Here is a 7,520-nt window from a genome sequence, read left to right as displayed (position 1 = left end):
TCTTAGTATTTTTTCATACAATCCCGATCAATTGCAATTTTTGAAAAAATTTCTTTTCACATCCTGTAGTAAACTAATTGCTGTAGCTCCCCAAAAAAGTTCAAATCGTTTAGTACAGTATTAAAAAAGTTCTCGTCTTTTTTAGAACGTCCGAATATTAATTCGAGTAATTGCAGTTCCCGTATAGCCTTTTTCCAGGATTGCAAGGATGCGGGATTCGCCTCTTCTCATCTCTCGATAATAATACAAACACGGGGTTTCTCACTAGTTAAAAACGCTAGATAAAAGATCGATCTAGGGCCCCATCTCCCTCAAAGGTCCTATTTTCCGTTTACGAGGCGAAATTTGCATTAGTCGTCACCGTAATTTGTATTATTCGGGAGCATACAAGCTATTTTCATAGCTACATGCTGCCGAATAATGCCAATTACGCCTCGTAAACGAAAAAATAGAACTTTTGAGGCAGATAGTGTTCTAGATCGTTCTTTTATCTAGCGTTTTTGACTAGTGAAAAACCCCGTGTTTGTATTATTATCGAGAGATGAGAATAAGAGGCGAATCCCGCACCCTTGCAATCCTGAAAACGAGTCTACTTCCTTTTAATAAACTAAAGCAAGGATTTGAAACCAAAGAGTATGTTCGGTTGCAGGTAGCTACGGTATAAAGTTTAGTACATTAACGGTATAAAAGGTCCAAATACATCTGGCTACATCGGCTGTGCTTCTTTCGGCTGGCTAAAAATCACTTTGTTGGGAGGTACATCTGGAAGGTCTTTAGCTGAATGTTTTATGACGGCCTCGCCTGTGAATTCGGACTCGCGCTTGTTCCTTCGCGCGGAGGGTTTTCCTTTTTCATTTGGAACAACCTAAGCATTGGAAAAACCGAAAGAATACCGGTATTATTTCGGTTTCGGTAGAAAATTGATTGTGCCGTTATTCGAAGACTTTGAATAAATCCACTATCCACAGTCCAAATTCTATCTTGAGATTAGTCTTTTTTTAATCGGAAGAACGCCACACGAAGCAGCTAGCGTCATTTACATGAAACAATTACGAAAAATAAACAAGGTCTGCAATTAACTTGTTAGTGGTTTCATGCCAATATGTCTGGCTGGCCGACGCGCGTCGGGTTACCTGGCCGTGTTTATTGCACCACTTGGCCACGGTGACCGAAGTCTTCGCCGCCCTGGCAGAAAATTATTCGAAGCTACACCGTTTCGATAGTTTCCAGATGGCTGGGAAACCCAAAGGTCTGGTCGCCACATGTGCGATCTTGCCGAATCCTAGGGCCTGCTTCAAGGTTCCGTTCACCCCCAAATGGGACTTTCACCAACATGTTCAGTCGCGTTTTTAACACTTTTTAATGGGTTGTTAACATTTTTTTATCTTATTAGGAATTTATTTTAGTTAGTGATCATATTCATCGATAAAAAAAGATGAGTATACGGTACTATTTATATTGAGTCCTACAAAATATTGCAATTAGAATTACGATTTCAATTATGTCTACTTGTTCTTTGAATACAGTAGAGACTCCCGTATCCGTACCCCCATTATCCGAATACATACCCTAATATAAGCAAAGAGGATTAGATTGAATATAAGGACGTCCTATTGTCCGTATGTTCTGTTATCGCCGCGTCGCTCGCTGTGCCGGGATTCAAATGCGCGCCGTCTCCAGATTCCGACTTTCTGACTCATGCTTCCGAAACTTCGGCAACGTAAAAATCGAAGGAACGCGTCGGCGTCGATCAGTCGAGCAGGTAGTTCACACAGACAGAGTAGAGGTACGCTTGTGTGTAGCGCGCAAGCAATTGAACAGGCACTCAGACGGGCTGAGTTTTCACGTTACGGAAGTTTCGAAAGCATGAGGCGAAAAGTCAGAGTCTGGAGACGGCGCACAGTGTGACCTTTCGTCCAAATCGGAGACAAAATCGAAGAACTTTTGATAGAAATAAGGTAGAGCGATGAAATTTTTTAAAAATTAAAGCTGAAACATTACAGAATATGGGAAAAATAGGGAGATTATGGTAAGAACGTTTTTTAACGTTGAGAAAATTCGTTAAACTTGCACAATTTCGAGAAAATTGTGGTTTTTCCAATACCACGCGCGGAAATTTTTTTTTAAATTTTTGCTATATATCATTTCCCGTAGATTTTTTCACGCCGATTTCAAATCTGGTCTCAAAATTTGTCTACGACCTCAGGATATTGCAAAATCGATTTCTTTAAATTCTACATGTTTAACGAATTTTCTCGGTTAAAAAACGTTCGTACCATAACTTCCCTATTTTTCCCATATTCTGCAAAGTTTCAGCTTTCATTAAAAAAAAATTTCATCGCTCTACCTCATTTCTATCGAAAGTTCTTTGATTTTGAATCGAGTCTGGTCCAAATTTTCCACTGTGCGCCGACACGACGAAATCTCTCCGTATTTAATCATTGATTAAACATGTTTAATCAATCATAATGTATTAATATTGGATATCACTGTATTCGGGAAAGTCTACAGAATCTTTTGCCAGAAAGAACAATTCAATATCTTTTATAATAACATCACAATATTTGTTTGAAGTTGAAAAATATGTTTTTTTTTCAAAGCCTTGTTCCTGAAAAACTGTGCGAATAGGAAAAAAATTGAAAACAGATTCGGAATCAGCGCGAAAAACTCAGGCCAATAAGTCCTGGGTAGTTACCAAAACAACTCTGGATTTTCTGCACGAAATTACCTGAACCTTTTCCCGGAATGTTCGTTTGACAAGCAAATTTTCACATAATCATCCATTTCATTTCCAAAGTACAGTACCAGGACCTCGACCAACCGGCTTGATCGAGAGACAAACAGCCTGGACAAATTAAGGCCTGATGGATAATTGAGACCCGAGGGAAACCACGTCTTACCCTGCCATAGTCCGGCCACTCTAAGCGACCGTAATTATCCTTACGGGCACCGTCGCGTCGGTTCTTCCACGCCATAATTAATCCTCCGGCAACCCTGCCTCTCTTCCCAGTTTTCCCCGAAATTCTATACTCTATACAATTGTACTTGCAGCTTGCAGCTATTCCTTCTGACGCGATAACGGTAACGTTAGCGTATCTGCTTTATAATATTTGTCATTGTTGTAATATCCTGCAATTTCTACCATCTTTAACCCTTAGCACTCAAGTGGTGACTCGAAATCACCACTAAAAATTGCTGTCCCATTATGCAAAATATTGTTTACATTGTTAAACATGTTGGTAGCTAATCAATTACTAAACCTTTAATTATTGTATGAGGTATTACAATCAATTTCATATCCATCAAATGAAAAGAATCGTATATGTAGAACGAAATTATTCTACCTAGAACGAGATGTTTCATTTTCGAGTTAAAATAGCTCCGAAATTAAAACAGCTGCAAATGGTTAATTATTATAACTATCTTTTAAATTTTCAATATAGGCCCCACATAAAAAAGTTGTGAAATGCAACATTTAGTACCTATTTTCTCTACAATTCCGGCCAACTGCAATTTCTGGAAAAATATCTTTAGGATGACGGGTAATTCAGTGTCTATGATGTTTCGCGTGGTTAACAGACAACGATATAGATATTTATTAAAACAATAACACGTAACAATAACAAAACAAAACAAGATGTAATAATAATAACAATAACGAGAAAACTAGATTATAAACGTTAATGACTATCGAGTACTAACAAAGTACAGAGATATAAATTCACGTAGCGCGGGCAACTCTAGAGCGATGCGTTCTCAACGAGTGCCACAAGCTTTTTTTCCACTGGTAAAAATCCTTTTTGGTGGGAGGATTAGCAACGTGAGAAAGACCGTTAAAATAAGGGGAGGAATTCCCCGTTCCTCAAGAGTAAGGAGAAAGTGTCCTTCCCCAAAACAATTCAAAGTCGTCGCTGCCAAGGACATTGCAACGGTTGAGTCAGGGTTCTGGTAATCGTCACTTTTACGACCGAACCCTCAATGCAACCGTCCACAGCGCGCACTTGAGAAGGATGAAATTTCCGCGTCCGGAAAGTCCCTCTTTCCAACGCGCCATGTCCACTACATATCTTTTCACATCGTGCAGTAAACTAATTTCTCCAACTTCTTACGAAAAGTCCAAATCCATATAGTCCAACATTAAAAAAGTTACAGTTACTCGAATTAATACAACCCCTGGCAGAAAGGTTCCGATCCGGAGGCATTGATACGGATTTTACAGAAAACTATTACTTTATGGAGTTGAAACTGATGGGAAATTAAAAGGGGCTTATTAAAGAATGAAGAACAACAAATTAACATAAGCTTCCATTTATTATAACAAAGAAACGAGAAAATAAACAAAATGTTACACGGAAAAAAGTTAATAGACCCATTAATAGATCTGCTGGAAGAAAGTTTCCCATTTGATTTACAGTCTCCGCAACACCAAATTTCTTCAACAATTACTGTTGGATGATTCTTATAGAGTTTTTTGCGCTGATTCCGAATCTGCCCTTAATTTTTCTCCTAGATACAAATTTCGGATCACGAATAATAGATACAAAATTTGTAATTAGTTACTCGAAGATATAGATAGACAGGGGACCACCTGTAGCGGTATTTTCGAATACCTCGAAACCATTCTGCACTTCGCAATCATAACTTAAATTGTGTTTCTTTTTTTTCAATTACAAAAAGTGGACAGCGAAAGTCGACAGCGCGAATTGCATCAATTCTTTAAGTTGAAAATAAATGTAGACAATTAAAAAATGTTTTTGGTTAAACTTTTCATTAAGACTCGAAGCAATAAGTATTTACCGAACAAAACGATTATAGATGCGGGATTCGATTCGGGGCCAGAAGATTCCCAGCCGTATATATGTACTTGTTTTGTTAACGACTACCCAACCTCTAAAAAATTATAAAAAAATTAAGAACGGTTGCTTCAATAATATCCAAGTACTGAATTCTTATAAAACTGGAGTCTCTAACACTTCAATACAAAACATGCATTTTCTTGGAATTTTTGGAGGTTTTCAATTTTTTAAAACATGTTTCCGTAATCCGAAAAATCTGAAAAAATACACATTAATAATCAGGATGAGACACAACTAACGTAATAATATAAATGTGGTCAACTGAAGACTTTGATGTATGTATATACATAAAATCGGCAATTTTATGTTTTCCGATTTGTTTAAAAATCGATTTTGCAACCAAAAATTTTGAAAAAAATCTCAGTAGTGTATGCTATTCGGTAGAATATTCATGAATTTTTTCATAATTTTCTGTTGAACATGACGTGACTAAAAACAAATTTGGTTTGATACTTCTGACCATCTTTTCCGGCTATACCTTAAGAATCAACGAAAACATTATTTAAAAAATACAAAATATATTTCTTTTTACATCGTTAAACCCGATTTTTCAAAAAAAATTAGGCCTACATAATTTCTCTTCGATATCTCTTTTAGATCAAAAGTTATAGCAAAATGTGCGTCGCGCCGCGTGCTGTGCCCGAGATTCAAATGCGCGCCGTCTCCAGATTCCGACTTTTCGCCTCATGCTTCCGAAACTTCGGCAACGTGAAAATCGAAGGAACGCGTCGGCGTCGATCAGTCGAGCAGGTAGCAGCAGGTAGTCACACGGACATGGTAGAGGTACGTTTGTTGTGTAGCGCGCGTGCAATCGAACATGCACCAACACGGGCAAGCGCGGTCGACACCGCTCACGGATACGACGATACGTCAGGGAAGGGGAAACTGCCGTTCAGTTTTCAGCAGTTTTCAGTTATTCTCTCAACTCTCAACAGTTCGCAAGTTCTCGTTCGCTTAGCTCGGTCGTAATATCTGTGGTTGTCAGGAGGACGCCGCCGCATGTCACATTGTACTTTCACTTTCGAGATATTGTCGTTTAAAGTTTTGATCACTAATGCTTTGACAAGGACATTGGTTAAATTGTATTATTTTTTCGAGCCTTTTGAATTGATTTTCGTTACGTTTTTTCTGGTAAATACCTAATCCTACACTATAAAGTTCAATAAATGCATAAACTGAAATTTTTTGAAATTGTGACATGCAGCGTTTTTCTTGACACAATCACAGATATATTTACATAGCTTCGCTCTGTGGTTACACTCGCGAGTGCGGTCTGCGTTGCGGCATTTGACTATTTGACTATTTATTAGATTGACTTGCTTGGATTATGTGATTACGTGGATTACTTGGATTACGTGCACTACGTGGAAGGAAGGAAGAACGGAAGGTATTTGTACATATTTATATTGGTTGATCGGTTTCATTTTGCTCAAATGTCTCCCAGAATCTTCGCGTGAAAGAGCGTGAGAACGCTTGTCGGCACACCACGCGACAGTGCCATTTGCCATCACGTATGAGGTGCTACGGGGCGAGTATGTTCACTTCAATGTAGAGTCCAAAATAGTAAATTGTTTGTTTCTTTATCACTTTATCACTCTCTTTTCATTATCATTATTATCATTTATCACTTTAAACAAATCCAACACAATTCAGCTTTGGCCCATTCAGATTAGAATTAGCTTAGCAATATTCTAAATCGGCAAAATGATGGCTTAAACCAATTCAGTAAGCCAAGTATTTAATCTTCTTCACTTGCTTCTCATCATTGAATTTTTTTATTTCTGGTAGTACATTCTTTTGTTTGTAGTTCAACTTTAATCGATTTTTTATAAATATCATTGCAATGTTTGAATCAGTTAGGTATATTAGTTGATGAAAAACGTCAGAAGACCTTTTGTAATTGTAGCACCAGAAATTAGAAAATTCGTTGAGATGAGCAATAAGCGAAGAAGATTAAATACTCACCTTTACTCACTGTGTAATTGAAAATCTAATTTACAGAACGGAGGATAAATATAATGTGCTATCCAGGGAAGGAGGAGAATTAAGCTGCGGCAACCGGGGAAGAGGAAGACCTCTAATTTTTCACGTGGTACGTATATCTAATTATGCCATTCAACACACATGCATATATTGTACATTACTGATTTTCTTTGTATTTTTTAGGTATCCCACCTATGCCAGAACGTGCTACGGGCCACAAGTTTCGGGAAGCAGAGGCAACAACGTGTAATAATCACAATATACAGGGTGTTCCGTTTAAATACGAACACCTAAATATCTCTTCAGGTTATTGTGATGCAAAAAATATTTGTTACGTAATGCGCATGGTGTCAATGGACCAAATATCTGGCACACCGTGCACGTTACGTAACAAATATTTTTTGCATCACAATAACCTGAAGAGATATTTAGGTGTTCGTCCAATAATAAAGCATAGTAATAATAAAAAATTATAATATTTATTATATATATATTCCTTGTGTCATTGTCCATGTGTCTTTACCAACTCCCTGCGGTGTATTAAAAAATAAGAAAAAGTAAATTTTCTTGTCCCTTGTACGACACTTTGTCTTTTTTTGCATGTTGACATTTTAATCTTAGCTTCCATCTCTTGCAATCGATGCAGAGAATTTTTATTTTGCACAGATTATTTTTTTTTTC

The 7,520-nt window shown here is 37.5% G+C and overlaps 1 long non-coding RNA gene across 1 annotated transcript; it reads left to right on the top strand.

Moving 5' to 3' along the window:
• Window positions 1-5,638: 5,638 nt before the first annotated feature.
• LOC143219365 (uncharacterized) lies at window positions 5,639-7,520 on the top strand. Its single transcript, XR_013011303.1, has 3 exons — window positions 5,639-6,243; window positions 6,858-6,948; window positions 7,023-7,520. It is a non-coding gene; the product is annotated as an uncharacterized LOC143219365 (long non-coding RNA).

This window comes from Lasioglossum baleicum, unplaced genomic scaffold, assembly GCF_051020765.1.
Source record: "Lasioglossum baleicum unplaced genomic scaffold, iyLasBale1 scaffold0025, whole genome shotgun sequence".
In the NCBI taxonomy this organism is placed as follows: domain Eukaryota; kingdom Metazoa; phylum Arthropoda; class Insecta; order Hymenoptera; family Halictidae; genus Lasioglossum; species Lasioglossum baleicum.
Note: the sequence above shows the minus strand (reverse complement) of the source record. Positions and strands in the feature narration are given on the sequence as shown.